Below are 18,409 nucleotides of genomic sequence, written 5' to 3'. Positions count from 1 at the left end.
AAATAGGGTAAAGTGTCAGATCTTTCATAGTTGCTGACCAGCAGTAACAAACAATGTACAAATCTCTATGATCACCATGGGTCAGGGTCTCCAAATATATTTATAATCGATATGGAAATGAGACACTATGTCTATCAGATTCCAACTACTCTGCTAATACTTAAATACTGGTTGAGTGTCGACAATGGTCTGTAAGAGATCTACCACCATTTTACTGGCCACTTAGATGTCAGCTACAATAACCTAGTTACTTATAATTCAGGTAAAATTGACCCTCCACATCCTAAATACCTCATTCATCACATGTCCTTTAGAAAATCCAGAGCCCCCAGAAGAGTTCTGAACAGTGGTTCTCAAAGGAAGTGATTTCCCCCTTGCCCCACTTGGCAATGGCTGAGAACATTGTGGTCACAACTTGGAGTAGGAGTGATATTGGCGTCTAGTGGCTAGAGGCCAGGAATCCAGTCACACATCCTATAATTACAGTAAGAGCTACCACAAAAAGAGAATTATTCAGTCTAAAATGTCAGTGGTGTGGGAGCGCCTGGGTGGTTCAGGTGATTAAGCTTCCAACTTCGGCTCGGGTCATAATCTCACCATTTGTGAGTTTGAGACCCGCATCGGACTCTGTGCTGACTGTGCAGAGCCTGCTTCAGATCCTCTGTTTCCTTCCCTCTCTTTCCCTCCCTGCTCTCTCTCAAAAGTAAATAAACATTTAAAAAATAAAAACAGGGGTGCCTGGGTGGCTCAGTCGGTTAAGCATCCAACTTTGGTTCAGGTCATGATCTCACGGTATGTGAGTTCGAGCCCCGCATGGGGCTCTGGGCTTAATAGCTCAGCCTAGACCCTGCTTCAGATTCTGTATGTCCCTCTCTCTATACCCCTCCCCTACTCGCACTCTATCTCTTTCAAAAATAAATGTTAAAAAATTAAAAAATTAATAAAAATAAAAAATGTCAGTGGTGCTGAGGTTAAGAAGCCCTTAGAATATAATCCTCTCTGACTCTGATTTCCTGCCTTCATTGTTATCTTTCGCCCTGTTCTTTATCCATTGGTTTCTTTATCCCACCTTGGTGTGTGTGCATGCGTGTCTGTGGATATAGATTTATCTCCAAATGTTCAAGGCCCCACTAATGTGGGGTTACTGCATGCAGAAGAAATCTTACTAAATCTTTATAGGTCAAAGGGAGAGGGTGCGAAATCACATTGCATAGCAAATGAGCCAAATCGTTCATAAGGTGACCCTGCTCTTGACCCCTTTCAGCCACCGCATCGTTGGAGTGAGGGGGCAGGAGGTGTCGTCATGCAACCACTTGTCTTCTTAGCACCCTGCTGGCTCCAGTCTTCATATATTCCTTTCCCAGTCTGTACTAGGAACTCCAGATTCCTCTCTTTCTAACAGACCATCATTCCATTCTTGTGAGCTTCCACATCGACATTCACATCCAGGCCTTCATTTACCTACACGAGTGGTTCCAAGTGTGAGCAAGTATCTGAGTCCCCCAGAGCCTTATGTAGGACACACCTTTCTGGATTTTAAGTCTATAGAGGAGGATGAGACGTTGCATTTCTTACATGTTCCCAGTTCCCAAGTAACGAGGATGCCATTGGTTTGGGAACAACACTTTGAGAACCACTACATATTTAAAAAAAAAAAAAATCCAAACAAAAGACCCATTGATTTATGTGCCAAAGGACCTACAGAAGCCCTGAGATGAATGTCTTTCCCCTTAACCTTGATCTGCCTACTTCAGAAAGTAGTATAATTCTGTATAACATTCCCCATTCTCCTGAGTTACAGACAGAAGAGGAATTTGGGGCTCAGGGAGGTTAAGTGAGGGTGACCAGGAGAATATGACCCAGAACCAAGATGTGTCGGGTGGTGAAGTCCTGGCTGTGTGAGTGGTATTCAGTGGGAGGTAAGCAACAGAGTCGTATTAGACAATTAAAAACTATTCAACAGTGTGACACAGGTGTGGTAGGTAGACTTCACAGATATAACCCAGAAGTGCCTTCAAAATTAGTTTATATACTAGCGGTGATGATGTGAACCCTTTCTTTTAGGTTTCATGATAAATCATTCCTTAGCACAAGTAGGACAGCAGTGCAAATGAATGGATGGCACTTGGTAAGAAGCTGTGGGGTGGTCTTCAGTGACAGCCAGTGGACCTACACGTGCTTGTGTTGTAGGTAGGAGGAGCTGTCCTCAGTGGTTAAAATTTCTCCCAAACCTTTGGGTATTAGGCATAAATGATCTTCAAAATGAAGACTGAACAAATGACAGGATATCAGGACACGATGTATCCTTTTCAGAGAAAACAGGCTACTGATGTTCCTCCGTCTGGTCTCCCAAAGAAAACCAGGTTAAGTTTATTGTCTGGGTCACTGGAGTAATTCAATTTAACCCTGACTGGGAATTTGGCTTCTAAGATCAAGATTGATAACTCGGAACACAGTACTTTCTGGAAAGTACTGCTTTCTAGGTAGTGTGATATGTTGCCTTGGATTTTTTTCATCTATAGTCTTGACAGGTTTCTACATCAAAGTGATCTCCTATGTAATTCTGACTGCCAAGATAAAAATCAATTGCTGTCAACATGAAAAAGTCTATTTAATTATTAAATGGGCAGAAAGCAAAATGGCTTAGAGGTGCTTGATTATCATAGATAATGACATTATTGATAGTGCATAGAGTGTACAGAATTCAATTCTTTTTGAGGAAAATGTTTTGTATGCACTCATTTCTTAGAAGGTGCTTGTCCAAATGTGAGTTTGGATGGGCACTAGATACTACATGGATTCAAATTTTTAGAAATAAAGCAGACAGGCTGGCTCTGGTAATGGCTAAAGTATAAAGAATCCCAAAACATAATGACCAATTCAAGGGTTCTCCAGACAAGATTTTTCTCGTCTTTGGAGGTTCACTGGGGTCTGGATTATTTCACTGAAGACATTGATCACATGTTTGACTATCCAATGCACCCAAAGCAGAGGACAGAAATGTAGGTGGTCCTAGGACAAGAAAGGTCAGAGGAAAGAAATAGGGGAAAAAACAAAACAAAACAACAAACCCGGGCATGGAGCGTGAGAAATCAAGAGCTTGGGGAAGGAGTCAGATATATTCATTTCCTAGAGCTGCTGAAAAAAAAGTACCACAAATTTGGCAGCTTGAACACCAGAAATACATAGTGTGATGGTTTTGGAAGTTAGAAGTTTGAAATCGAGGGGTCAGCAGGATTGGTATCCTCAGAGGGCTCTGAGGAAAGGTTCTGTTCCATGTCCTTCTTCCCGCTTCTGGTAGCCTCAGGCATTCCTTGACACAAGATGGCGTTCTTCTTGTGTCTTCACATTTTCTTCATTGGGTCCCAATGTCTCCTTTTATGAGGACACTATACTATAGTGTCAAATCATATGGGACAAATAATAAATTAGGGCCTACCCTAGTGACGTGATTTTCACTTCAATGCTTCTGATACACCCTATCTCCAGATAAGGTCACATTCTGAGTTACTGGGGGTTAGGAACGTCAATATATCTTCCTTATTTGTGTGTGTGAGGGGTGTGGTCGACACGACTCAACCCCTGAGAGGAAGAAAGAGAAAATTGTGAGTAGGAGAAAAGAAGAAGGGGAAGGGGGTGCTAAATGGGGAAAGAGAAAGAGAAATGAGCAGAGAAATGGGTGAAATCATGAAGAAAGAGCAATTTCCTTACCAACCGTTACCATCCATGGCACCTGGCCAGCTGCCAACACTCAGGACCACTGGTAGCCCATGTCCAGTGATTGTTCAATGTAGAGTCTGGCTTCCCCTTGGGAACATGGCATCTATACTAAAACAGTACCGTGAACTCCATTTCCTAGTGGCTTAAGTGACAGAATTGTCATTTTTAAAAAGCCAATAAATGAAAATACTGTGCAGAATTTTCTAGTACTTGGATTATAAAACTTAGAACCTCTGGAGATTTTGGTTTGATCCAAGGAGCCACCACTGAATGGAATATATGGTGCTATTCATCCATCAGTCTGTTTTTCACAAGTGAAAATATATGCCAGATTGAGAGCTTTTAAATATTAGTAGGTCCTATCACCGCCTATATGACAGATACATAAATAGAAGAGAAATCTCAGATTTCAAATGACCACTTCCTGGCTCACCAATTTTCAAATACACAGCAAAAGTGGGGGAAGTTCCATAGGAAAGAAATATTTATTTTTAAGATGCATTTGAAATTGTGGGAAGGGCTAAAAAGCTGAGCGCCAAAGCTGGAACAGTAGAACTGTATAGCTGGACAGACTTCCTGTGTAGGTCATATACAAAAACTATGTGTTTTATATAGTTGTGCAAGTGTACTCTATACAAAGTGGGATCATGCTATGTGGATTGATTGTCCATTTTAGAAAGTCTGGAGAACAGCCAGAGTAGAAAGGAGTGGAAACCTATCCATAGCTTATTATACGTCCCAAAGCCAGCCCCTGGGAGTAATGGGTATATTTTCCGGTGGTCTTTTCTCTTATCACACATGCTTGGTTTGTTTTAATCGTGATCCGACTGAGCGTTATCCCTCTTATCATTGGCATACAAATCCTATACGTTCAGGGTAAAAATTCAATTAAAAAGCAGGACCTATAGCTGAGCAAACGAAATAAAAATTACCTAAATACCTGTCCCTAAAACTACATTTGTTGTTTATGTTTTTGTGTATGTCACAAAGGAATTTTTAACATATTTTGATTTCAGCAGAAAAGGTTAAATATCACCAACACATCCGTGTAGCTTGGGCTATTTATATAAGACATCTGCATATGGCTCTAATTCTTGAGAAAAAGGGCTAAGTTTCAAACCTACAATTATCATAGTTGGCACCTTAAGATCAATCCCTTCTTCCTATTTCCGCCCCCCCCCCCACCCTCCCTGAATCCAAGAGCCTTTCAGAGAAGGGGATCTTTGCCACCTTTTCATCTCTTAGAGGTATTGTTGAGGTGTTTTGTTTGTCTTCTAATCAGGTGAAAGCAAAGAGTATATAATTACACTTGCAGGTAGATCAGAAGAAGAATTTCTGACTTGAGAGCAAGATGTTTGCTTTCACTGACTTTTCAAAAGCAGATGTCTTTTCAAGCCTCTTTAAACACCCAGATTTTTTTTGAAATTTCCATACTGCATTCCACATAAACCCATATATCCTTACTCACCCTATCACTAAAGTGTTTAAGGTACACTAAATAATATATTTTTAAATGTTTTTTTCTGGCAATAAACACTCCTCATTTAAACATTAAACATTATAATTCACTACTTAGGATGAATTTTAGGGGCGCCTGGGTGGCTCAATCAGTTAAGCGTCTGACTTCAGCTCAGATATTGATCTCAGGGTGCAGGGGTTCAGTCCTGTATTGGGCTCTATGCTGACAGCCTGGAACCTGCCTCAGATTCTATGTCTCCCTCTCCTTCTCTACTCCTCCCCTACTCATGCTCTGTCTCTCAAAGATGAATAAATATGTTTTGAAAAAAGATGAACTTTAAAACTCCTTATTTAAACACTCATTATTAAAGAATCACCCATAATCCTACTTCCTAGGGATAATCATCGTTAATATTTTGGCGTATTCTACATGATTCAATGCACATATATGTTTGTAGTCATAATGTATACATGATTTCAAGTGCTACATAGTTTTTCATCATATATTATGAATGCTACCTTTTTTTTTTTTTTTAACATTTTGAGAGAGCATGAGCGGGGGGAGGGGTAGAGAGACAAGGAGACACAGTATCTGAAGCAGGCTCCAGGCTCTGAGCTGTCAGCACAGAGTCTGAAGAGGGGCTTGAACTCACCAACTGTGAGATCATGACCTGAGCCGAAGTTGGAGGCTTAACTGAATAAGCCACCCAGGCGCCCCTATGAATGCTACCATTTTAATAGAAATTCAAAAATCAGCTGAATTAAAAAAAAATATCTAGCTAAACATTAACATTTCTTTGCTCAGTTTATTCCCATCCTGATGAACTTGATCAGTAGCTGTTTTTAGACTCCTCCTCTTGGCTCTTAGCCAAAAACTCTGGAGTTTCCATTTACTGTTTCAAAGACTTCAGTAGACTTTCCTTCCCATCTCCAAGCTACAGACTTTGAAGGGTTTGTGTGTGTGTGTGTGTGTGTGTGTGTGTGTGTTTTTCATTTTAATTAATTTATTTTAGAGACGGAGGGCGGAGGGAGAGAAGAATCTCAAGCTGAGTGTGGAGCCTGATACGGGGCTTGATCCCACAACCCTGGGAACATGACCAGAGCTGAAATCAAGAGTCGGTTGCTCAAAACGACTGAGCCACCTAAGCGCCCCTGATGTTTCATTGTTGTCTAACATGCAGTCTCTCTCCCGCCTACTTTTCAGGAGCACTAGCTAAGCAAGGCGTTTTTGCCTTTACCTATTTAACTTCTATTCCCTCCACCTCTCCCTGCAAGACTGCAGAAGAATCAGAAGCCTGACTGGTCTCTGGTCTCTTCATGTCTCCCTTCTCTGTGTCATCCTCCAACACGTCTTACTGGGCACCTATGAAATGCAGGCTTTCGTTCAGATGCCCAGCTGTAGCATTAACTAAGACCCCCACCAGCTTGGTGCCTCGGGTCTGAAAGGCTACGCTACTTACCCAACTGTAAGCGGCTTAAAAACAAGATCTATGTCTGTTCCATCTGGGAGCTCCTTTGTCACAGTAGTAACGTAATACTGTAGCTATTTGCCAAATGAAGGGATGAAAGTAAATTGCTTCGGAAAATAGATGAGTTTTGCCACAATCCTTGCAGATGTATTTCTTTAGATGAGGGCCATCCAGTCCTATGAATATCTCTAGGATGAATCGTAGAAAAACACCTCTAGCCATTAATAGGTTAGCGGGAATAAATTTTCCAACCAACTTCAAAATTTGAACCGGGAGAGAAAAAGGCAACACCTGCTTTGAATTGTCAAGGGGTGCTTAGGAGAGACCTGGGAGCAGTTTGGGAGTACCCAGGGAGCAAATCATGGTGCCTAGTAGGGCCAGAGTGAAGGGTAGGAAAGCTTAGAGGGCTAAGTTCCCTAGTCTGGCAATTATATTCTCAAAATTCTTAAAAAGGGAAAGGTACCCAACCCAAAGAGTATTAAAAATGCCTGTAAAGGGCCTCTGGCAGTAACAAATCCTATGCCTTGGCCCGCTTGGGATTTGGGAAGCAAAGATAAAATGAGGTTCCTTTCCCTGGTATCCTGTTGCAGAGAAAGATCCTGCCCTGGAAACACACATACTCATACTGATTTATCTTCATGGTTTACAGAAAGTAACCCACTGGGAAATTCTCTTAGAAGCAGTATTCAGCTGCTTGAATTTGGGATTTGGGGAAAGCCAGAATGTCCTCAAACTCAGAAATATCAGCAGTGGAGGTAAAAACCACAGATTGGAGGTAAGCTACAATGTGACATCCTTGTAAATAAGCCCCATAATTTCTCCTCATTGAGATCCTGTTTGTTAATCACTCATGTAAACCTTAATGGAAAACAGATGCAGAAGCAATTTGCAAGAACTGGCATCCATTAAAAAAATCTATAAAGGTACTTTTACTATGGTGACAAAAACACACAATGATAGACCCTAAATCTTTTTAAAAATTTGGAGCAGAATTGGCATGAGAACTGAGTATGGAAAGAGTTAGAACACGTTTCCTATAGGATCTGGTAAGTTTCCAAATGACCTATTGACTCGCCAGCTTGAAAGTTGAATATCTTAGGTTTCATTTTTCTTTTGGAAGCTTTTGATTGTCTTTGGCCAAGTGACTTTATCTCAGTGTCTGGAGCAAGAAAAAAAATGAAATAAGGGAAGACAAAGAACATTTCAAATTTTTTGGAAGCATACATGTGTGTATATTTACACAAACACTGACAGACCAGAGCATACAAACATTTAATCTTGCGCTTAGCAAAATGTCTTCGTATAGTTTAAGGTATCTATCTAGAGAACCAGGCCAGCTTTTTAAAATTCAGGTTTAATTACTTTATTTCCCTGCTTAAATCTTCCAGGGATCCCCACTGACTTTGGATTAAAGTTTATATTCTTGACATGTTATATCTTTTATAATCTACTCTTTACCCTATCCTCATGGGCAACCCCCATCTCCACCATGGCCCTGGCTGCCTTTTTTTCCCTGCCGTATATAGTACCTCTTCTGGAAAGTCTATCCTGAATTTCCATATTGGGCCAAATGCCTCTCCTGTAGATCCCCACATGACCCTCTGCATAGTCTATCTTATTTCTTAGTGATCTGTCCTCATGTCTGTCTTCGCTAAGCCATGTGTTCCCTAAGAGTACAGATGCTGTCGGGGTGCCTGGGTGGCTCAGTCGGTTGGGCGTCTGACTTCGGCTCAGGTCATGATCTCACAGTTTGTGAGTTCGAGCCCTGCGTCGGGCTCTGTGCTGACAGCTCGGAGCCTGGAGCCTGCTCGGGTTCTGTGTCTCCCTCTCTCTCTGCCGCTAACCCACTTGCATTCAGTCTCTGTCTCTCTCAAAAATAAATAAACATTAAAAAAATTAAAAAAAAAAAAAGTACAGTTGCTGTCTATATCATCCCTGTAGCTCTAGGGATGTAGCCCAACACAGCATAAGTTCAAAATAATTGTTAAACTGAACAGAATTGAATTCATTAAAGCACTTCCTGTATATAGGTGGCTAAAAGCCACCCAAAGTGGATTGGAAGCTAGGGTGACCCTGTGATATTGGCAAGTATCCACCTGGGCAGTCAACAGGAAGCAAACATGCACTAGAACAAAGACGGGCTAGCCACAAGGTAGAGGCAGAACTGACCGGTTCCATTTTCTTTTGTTTCTTCTCTTGTATCTTGTCCTGTTCTCTCTGCCTCTATTCCCTGCACTATTTTCCACCTAAACACATGTGTATCCACAGGCATGCACCCACAGTAAAATGGTCAGCTGGCCCCTAGTCTCGGCTTGAGTGTGGGAAGAATTTAGTGACCAACTGGTTTGTATAGAAAGTTGGCTTCGATCAGGGGACATAGACTTATATGACTTCAAGAGATGAGCAGATGTGACTATGTGAAGAACATTCAAACCCAGACTTAAACATATAAATATATATTGTAGGCTGCTTCTATTTCAATGATTGGTTGACTAGTTGGAAACTTCTGGTCTAGACTCTTGAGGAGACCTCCAACGGTAGTTGCAGGGAACTTAAGACAAAACTCAAATCACAAATGGCAAGTATTTTAAGGCCAAATGTGGTGAAAGAAAAAAAAAATAGATCCTGGCGTAAACATAGTTGGAGGGAATGTGCCTCCTACATATAAAATGATCCTATGTTGAAGATGGTGATACTGGGATGGAGAAGTAAATAGACGTGATTGCGCTCCTCAAGGTCTTACAGGCTAGTTGAGGAAGACAGATATCTATGTTAAAAAGTTTATTGAAACATTAGAGGGAACAGTGGGGTCTATGGTAGAGAGGTGATCATTCCTGCCTGGGGAAGTTTGGACAAGTCTCCCCAAAGGGATAATCCTTGTGTTGAATCTTTGTAGATGAATGAATAGGATTTCCTAGGGAGATAGGGACCACACTGAGAGAAACTTAAAACGCAGTTGCTTAAACATGAAACAGGCTTGGAAGAATATGGGATTACTAGTAGTTCTGCAGGGTTAGGGAGAGAAAGACTAGCAAAGTAGACAGAATCCAGGTAATGAAGGCCTTAGAAGTCGAGCTACAAATTTTGAACTCTATTCTGTAAAAGAAAAAAAAAAAGAGTATTTGAGGGTGTGGCAAGATAACTTACTCTGATTACTAACTTGCATTTGCCTTTTGTAACAACCCTACTCCACCCCACTCTTCTTTCCAGAAGGTAGCCTGAGCTTGTCTCTTTCCTTACCCTGGGGCATTGGCAGGGCCCAAGGAGAAGCTATTGGAAGACCAACATTCTTTTTTTTTTTCCAAAGACTCCTGTCTTGGATGAGATTATGCTCCTTATCCTGGGTGGGGAGGGAAAGAGAGTCCCTCTGCTGGGAAGAGAGTAGAGGTTGGACTTCTCAGTTGTTGGCTTCTGGGGCTCCTCTAGGGAAAGAGGAGAACCTCCATTAAGTATGCTGATTGAATTTCCTGCCAGCTGTAACAATAGGGGCTTAGAATTGGATTTAATTGGATTTTTAAAAATGTGATATTTCTCAAACCACCCAAGTCTGTGGAGTAACATTTAAGGAGTAAAACCACAAAGTATTTTCGAAAGGAAAATCACATCATCAGATTGGCGTGACAAAAGGATAATGATTGAGAGGATTTATCCGATATCTGTGAACTTTACTGCAACTGGAGAATCAGATTTTTCCACAAACTGGTAAAAGGGGACAAAGGAACAGAAGTTGCACAAAGAAAAAAATATTTTTCTTCTAGAAAAGTCAGCCCTTCCCAGGTAGGGTGAGCACATCTTAAAGACTGTGCCCAAGCAATGAGAGATCAGAGATGGAGACCAGCTTTGGGTGCACCCTCAACAGCTTAGAAAATGCCACTGTCACGCAACTCAATTCAGTTCAAACTTCCAGATGTGTCTCCGGTAGCATGCTTGTTTACATGGTGGTCAAAGGATCCAGACTTTCAGTTAAAAGATGACTAAGTTCTGTAATGTACTGTAATATATCATATACTTGAAAGTTGCCAAGAGCGTAGATCTTAAGTGTTCTCACCCTCAAAATAAGAACAAAACCAAAAGCTATGGAGAAGTCATGGCCATATCAACTAACTTGATCATGGTAATCATTTTACAATGTATAACTATATGAAATCATCACTTTGTACACCTAAATGTATATAATTTTTTGTCAGCTGTACCTATGTGTACCTGAAAAAACAAAATTAAAAATAAGTTGTAATAATAGGCCTTTAATAAAAATAAATCTGGCCGAGATACATATACCTCACATAGAAATACATGGAAGTTTCAGATGTGATCATAGATCTAAAAAAGGAATCTCAGTATTATTGGTCCAAGCTCTTTCCTTCAGGTATAAAGTATTATTATTCCCATTTTAGAGATAAAAGTATCCAATCTCAAATATTAAGTGCATTCACTGAAGCATTTTTTCAGTGAAAGTAGACTGACCCCCACCCTCTTCTAAATACTTTGCTAAGAACTGCCATTGAAGAAGTCTATAGATGGGAAACAAATGAGTAAAAACGGGTTATGTATTTACATAGATATATGTAAGTCCTGAACACTTGTACATTTCCTTTGGAGCATCTGCCCTCCACAATGACCCCATTTCTCTGAGAACTCTGCTTTTACTCTCCCCTCAGTATTGACCCCTGGCAGATGTGTTTTGCAACTTAATCCAACACTCTGGTTTTAATTGTGTCTGGGGTGGTTGCTGGACTAAAGAGAGGGCCGATTGAATTCTCTCTTCAGGGGATTTAGAATTGGCCTTGAGAAATAGTGTCTTGGTCTGAGTTTGCCTCTCAGGTCAAAGATATTTTTAGCAAATTATGTATTTCTTTGAATTTCATCAAAACTTTTTGAATTATTCACACAAAATTTAGAATAACTTATCTTTTTAATATCTGCAGCGTCTACACTGGTAGCCTCTTTCTTTCATGTTGATATTGGTTATGCCTTATTTCTCTTTTCCTAGACTTCTCTTGCTAGAGGCTTGTCTATTAGCTTTTCAATAAACCAATATTTGGATTTATTAATCCTCTCTATTTTATGCCTCTTCCATTTTATTAAATTCTTTCCTTATGATTTCCTTCCACTTTCTTTAGGTTTGTTTTATAGTTTTTTTTTTTTTAAATATCTTGAGAAGGATGCTTTGCCCATTAATTTTTAACCTAACTTCTTTTCTACTACAGGCATTCAAAGCTATAAATTTCTAAGTGCCACCGAAATTGCATCCCATTTTGTTATGGTTAAGCTGAAAATGTTTTTCGTATCCGTTAAGATTTCTGCTTTGACCCCTGGGCTATTGAGAGAGGTATTTTTAAATTTCCACACATGTAGAAAAATTTCCAGGTATCTTTTTGTTACTGACTACTAGCTTTATTGCACTATGGTTAGAGAATACTGTTTTGATCCCTTGAAATTTGTGAAGAGATGTCAGGATATGGCTAATTTTTGTGAACGTTCCAATCTTGCTTGAAACAAGTATTCTGCAATATCTAGCACAACATTCTATAAGTATCCATTAAGTCAAATTTGTTAATCATGTTGTTAAAATATTCTGAATACTTACAGCTTTAGTTTTTTGTTGATCTGTGTTCCATTAGTTCTTGATAGAGGTGTGTTAATATCTCCTAGTGCAATTGTGGATTTGCTTATTTCTTTTTGGAATTCTGTTGTTCTTTACTTCATACGTTTTAAGGCTGTGTTACTATGTACATGTACTAAAATGTTATATCTTCTTGGTAAATTGAACTTGTATTATGCAGTGACCGCTAACTTAAGTATTTCTTTTTGCCTTTAGGTTCATTTGCCTGATATTAACATACGTACACATTTTTATTCTAACTTCTGTTAGCATGATGTATCTTTATTCTTTAACTCTTTAACCTTTATATATCCTTTTATTTTAGGTATCTTATAAAAAAATTGTGTTTGGATTTCTTTTTATAAAGCCAGTAGGATAATCTTTATCTTTTAAGTAGAGTACTTGGTTCATGTACAATTAATACAAATATTCCTTTGGTTGGATTTATTACGTACTATCATATTTTGTGTTCTCCATTTTGTTTTCCTTTGGCTTTAAGTATTTTTTTCTTATTCTCTTTTGTCCCTGTACTTGTTTGAAAGTTGCACATTGTATTTCTATTCATTTAATGATTAACCCACAAATAACAACATACAGATTTAGCTTATCAAATCTATATTTAATCAATACCATTACCATCTCCCTTACAAGTTCTTAGACCTTTTTAAATCTATTAGCTACCACCATCCTCTAACTGAAATGCCATTTATAGTCAATATTTGTTTAGATATCCCACATATTTCTATTTCTTTATTCTTCCCTTCTTGCACCTCAAACTTTCCATTTTAGATCACTTTCTTTTCCAATGACCAGCCTTCAAAATATCCTATAGTGAAGATCGGTAATGGCATATTTTCCCAGTCCTTGTTTCTTGAAGATACTGCATTTTATCTTACTGGTGGAAGATACTTGGATTGCTATAGAATTCTAGGTTGAACTTCATTATTTCTCAGCACCTTAAAGATAACACTCCAGTATGGGCACCTGGATGGCTCAGTCAGTTGAGCATCTGACTTTGGTTCAGGTCATTATCTCACAGTTTGAGAGTTCAAGCCCTGCATCAAGCTCTGTGCTGGCAGTTTGGAGCCTAGAACCTGCTACAGATTCTGTGTCTCCCTCTCTCTCTCTGCCCCTCCTGTGCACTTTGTCTGTCTCTCTCTCTCGAAAATAAGCATTAAAAATTTTTTTCTTAGATTAAAAAAAGATACCACTCCAGTATATTCTATCATTCATTTTTACTGTTGAGATATCAACTGTCAGTCTTCTACTCCTAGAGGATACTATACAATTTTTTTTTTGTGGCTGTTGTTAGATTTTCTTTTTGTCTTTAGTGTCTTACAATTTTTCTGTTCTCTGTCTATCTATTCTCTTTCTTTTTGTGTACCCTGTTTGGGATTCATTGGGATTCATAAGAAAACAAAACAAAACCTATCAATTGTGATAAGTATTCTGCTGTTAAACCTTTAGATATTGCCACTACCAAATGCTCTTTTTCCTTCTTTCCATGAAATCTAACATAAATATGTATTTTAGAACTTGTTATTCTTCTCTTCAAGTCCTTTAAGTTCACTTTTACTTTTCCGTTTTATACTCAGTGTTGCATCATAAATTTTTTGAGAATTCAAATTCATCAACTCTGCAGTTAAATTAATTTGCTATCAAATCTGACATTTTACATTTAAATTATTCTATTTTTTATTTCTAGAATCTCTGGGGGTTGAAAAATAGCTACTTGGTTATATTCTTGTTTCCTTTAGATGTTTTAAACTTTGTCTTTTATGAGGTAAAAAATAGTAGACATTATTAAAATTCTGTTAGTGATAATACCAATATCTGAAATACTTGAGTTCTTTTTCTGTTAATATTTTTGTTCATGAAGCATTATTTCCGTGTGTTCTTAAAACTTTTCTACATTTGTTGTAGAGTTTCCTTGGAGAAATTATTTCTGGAAATTCTGTGAGAATTGTGGTAAAGATGCATTCCTCTGGACCAAATTTGCTTTTCCTTTGCGATAAACCCACGAGTACTACCAGTTGAGGTTCCTTTAATAATGATATTTTTAAAAGGTTGATGGTTGGTGGTTATTTTGGATTTTCTTGGTGATTTGAATTGGAGCTGCATATTGACATGAGGTAGTTTATTTCCTGGATGCTTTTATATTGAAAGTATAGCCATTTGGGGGGTATTCCAGCCTTATGGGAGATTTACCTCTTAGACTTACTACTTTGGAAAAGTCTGAGATTTATCTTCTACCCCTTACTGATGATCCCATGAATACTTAAACCGAAGTTCATTAGATCTGATAAATGCCCTCAAGGCAGAAGCAACTTTCAAGTTCCTCTTGCATCTGTGGGTCTTGACCTTTACTAAGATTTAGTACTGATAAAACCTTTTTTCCTTTTTGCCTCTTAGATATTTTCAAAAGGCATATTTTCTATACATGATCATTTATTTTAATTGTCAACATTAGAAGAGTTAGCCCCAATACCAAGCCAAATCTATTTACCAGAAAGAGAAGTTCCAATTTGACCTTGGAATGGTAATTTAGCTGTTAATCTTTGAAGGTAATTTTCTATTTTCTTGAGAAATCTGGGATGGCAATTATTTCCCACAAAATTGCAGATATTATTTGCTACATATTGTTATTTATTACTTTCACTCAATTTTTGGTAATGTTTAATATTGCTAATGTTTTAAGGCTCATTACTACATCCTCTGCCTAGTTAATTTTAAGATTTTTTTCTTTGTCTTTAAAATTCTATCACAGCGCTATTTTACCTATACACCACAAGTTTTAATATGTTTTATTTTCATCATAATTAATACATTTTCTAAAATTCATTGATTTTTCTCCCTTTCGTCCTATGTGGTATTTAGAAGTATATTGCTCAATTTGAAAACATTTGGGAATATTCGACTTACCTTTTGTTAGCGATTTCTAACTTCCAGTGTGGTAAGAAAATATACTCTATTTTTCAATTGTTAAAATATGTTACTACTTGCTTCATGGTCAAACATAAGACTAGTCTATAGAGGAGCCCTTGTGGCAAGGAACTGACAGAGGCTTCTTCTTGCCTACAACCAGAGAGGAACAGAAACCCTAAGCCTAACAGCTGGTGAGGAACTGAATCCTGCCAATAATCACATTGGAAGTAGATTTTCCCCCAGCTGGACCTTCAAGTAATATTGCCCTATGAGAGATGTTAAGTCAGAGAACTCTAAGCCATACCATGATTCATGATCTACTGAAACTGAAATGATAATTACTCTTTTAAGCTGCCACTTACTTAAAGTACTTCCTTAATACCTGCTACATCTTGGGGCCATTTGTGATACAGTAATAGATAATGCAAGAGAGACTTCATGGTGGAATTATCTACCGCATTGTGTTTATAAATTTTTTTTTAATTTTATTGTAAAATCTACATAACAAAATTCTCCATCTTAACCATTTTTAAACAGACATTTCAGTAGTGTTAAGTATATTCACATTGCTGTGCAACCAATCTCTGGAGGAAAACTGAAACTCTATATCCATTAAACAATAACTCTCAATTTCCCCCTTCCCCTAGCCCTTGGCAACCATTATTCTACTTTCTGTCTCTATGGATTTGATTCCTTGAAGAACTTTATATAAATGGAATTGTACAATATCAGTCTTTCTGTGACTGACTTATTTCACTTAGCATGTCTTGAAGATTCATCAGGGTCGTAACATATGTCAGAATTTGCTTCCTTTTCCCGTTGTATGTACATACCACATTTTATCTATTCATCTATCAATGGGCACTTGAGTTACTTCTAGCTTTTGTTAATAATGCTACAGTGAACATGGATGTACAAATAACTCTTTGAGACATTGCTTTCAATTCTTTTGGCTCGACAGCTAGAAATAGAATTCCTAGATTATATGCTAATGCCATATAATCTAGGAAAATTTACATTTTTGCTATGCTGTTTTTTATAGTAGCTGCACTATTTTACATTCCTACCAGTGGTACCTGAGTGTTGTAATTTCTCCACATTCTTGAAAACACCCGTTAGTTTTTCTTTTTTTTAAATAGTAGCAATGCTAATGGGTGTGAAGTGAATTCTGTTACTTTTTTGCTTTATATATTTTGAAGCTATGTTAGTAGGTGCACATTTATAAAGGATTTATTGACCTCCTTATAAATTACAAAATACCCATTTTTCTCTTTAATGTTTCCTTTTTTAGAGTATACTTTGTCAGTAATAATGCTATTGGACTTCTTCTCATTGATGTTTTATATTTTTCTGTTATTTTCATACCCTGTATCTTTATATTTTTTAATTAAAAAAATGTTTATATTTGAGAGAGAGAGACAGTGTGAGTGGGGTAGGGGCAGAGGGAGAAGGAGACACAGAATCTAAAGTAGGCTTCAGGCTCTGAACTGTCAGCACAGAGCCCAATGTTGGGCTTGAACTCATGGACCTGGAGGTCATGACCTGAGCTGAAGTCACATGCTTAACCAGCTGAGCCACCCAGGCACTCCAAACCATATGTCTTTGTGATCCAAATATAGCAGATAATGAGGCTGATACATTAAATATCTAATCTGATAATCTTGGTCTTTTATAATTGAAATGTTTTGTTCACTCACATTTAGTACGATTACTGATGTATTTGGATTTTGTTTTCTCTTTGTTTTCTATTTGGCCATTTCGTTGGGTTTTTAAACTATTACTATTATTTAAACTATTAAACTATTAACAAGTTCTATTTGGTTCTGCTTAGTCTCTTTTTATAGTATTCTCTTCTTTCACTGTGTTTTCCTTTAACTTTGTTGTAATGATTAGGAACACCTTTATTTTATAATTTCTTGAACCTTACTACCTCACTTTTTAGGGGGAGTACAAATTCCACTTCATTTTATCAATTCTTCCTTGTGGTAGGTACGTTTATATGTTTTAGGGTTTATAGATTTACAAGTTTTATATTGAGCGCATCAGGTTTTTTTCCCCTTTCCTACTTTTCTCCTTAGAAAATCCATATGCATTAAACAAAAAATATTTTCTTTCGGATGAAATAGGAATTTTCTTCAACCAGGACCCCAGGTTGGGTTTTATTTTACCAGAACCAATTCACACATTAACTCATCTGCTTAGGATTTTCATACCACATGGGTAATCTAAATGAGGATATCATACCTGTATTTTATATGGTGTATGTATATTTGAGCTTTTTTTTTATGTGTAATAGGAAATTTTTAGTCCAATCTCAAGGTCAAGAGAAGAGATTTCCTGCCACTTTCCTAGGCCAGAGTATAGAGTTTTTCTAATCTTTCTTGTACGAAGGGGATAACCATATGGTATCCTTGCTTTATGAAGTTTTGGTGCAGGTTTCCTACTCCACTTGAGCTATAGATTATGTCTCCTATCCTTGCATGTATGTTACAATTCTAGGCAAGCCTATGTCTTTCCAATAGGACCCATATCCTAGCTTAATACCACCTTGGGTGTCCCACCATTAACTTCTAAACTCATCATTCTAGACATGTACTCTAAGTATTATTCTTTTTATCAAACTCATTTATTTTCACTGTTTTTTTCTTTTCAACTCTTGCTCTTAGACATGTTTGTGTCAGGAAGGGGAATGGAGAAATCCACATTCAATCCATGATGATGCTGGAACTGTAAATCCCATGCCAACAAAACAAGGGATCTGTGTGGGTCCAAAGTCCCTTGTATGTTGGAAATTCTATTTGTGGTGTTCACATTGACTCTGATGTATGTATATTCATGTTAAATTCTGTGGTCTTTACCTGTTACTGATTCATTAAGACCAGAAAATTTTATCTTAGGAGTTTCAACCACAAGCCTCTTAGCAAACTTAGGATAGTGTGACTGACTACCTTGTCTATCTTCCTTTCCAAAGAGTAACCTCTGTGCTGGCTATCATAGTCACTAAATCTGTTCACAGTAATTTCCTCTCTTTTGTCTTTGAAGCCTATGGTGGGATTGTTATACTCCTCTCTCTTTAGCTTAAATGTGGCCATGTGACTGGTAGATGATACTCTTTCTTGGAAGCTATAAGAGTTAATGTGTGCTTCACCACATTCTTTTTCCTCTTTCATAGAAACAGACAATGGGCCAGATAGTGCTGCTGCTTTGGCGTAGGTTCCAGTATGAGAACTTAGCA

General features: G+C 38.0%; 1 long non-coding RNA gene across 2 annotated transcripts in view; it reads left to right on the top strand.

The window, feature by feature from the left end:
* Nucleotides 1-18,409, top strand: part of LOC123381492 — a 71,545-nt gene that overhangs the window by 35,807 nt on the left and 17,329 nt on the right. Inside the window, exon 2 of one of the 2 annotated variants that reach the window (XR_006588542.1) lies at nucleotides 7,297-7,422. The exons of the other annotated variant lie outside the window; for it this stretch is intronic. This is a non-coding gene — a long non-coding RNA (uncharacterized LOC123381492). The remainder of the gene's footprint in view (nucleotides 1-7,296; nucleotides 7,423-18,409) is intronic. 2 annotated transcript variants of the gene reach the window in all.

This window comes from Felis catus, chromosome D4 (assembly GCF_018350175.1).
Source record: "Felis catus isolate Fca126 chromosome D4, F.catus_Fca126_mat1.0, whole genome shotgun sequence".
In the NCBI taxonomy this organism is placed as follows: domain Eukaryota; kingdom Metazoa; phylum Chordata; class Mammalia; order Carnivora; family Felidae; genus Felis; species Felis catus.
This window is presented reverse-complemented; position numbering and strand designations above follow the sequence as displayed.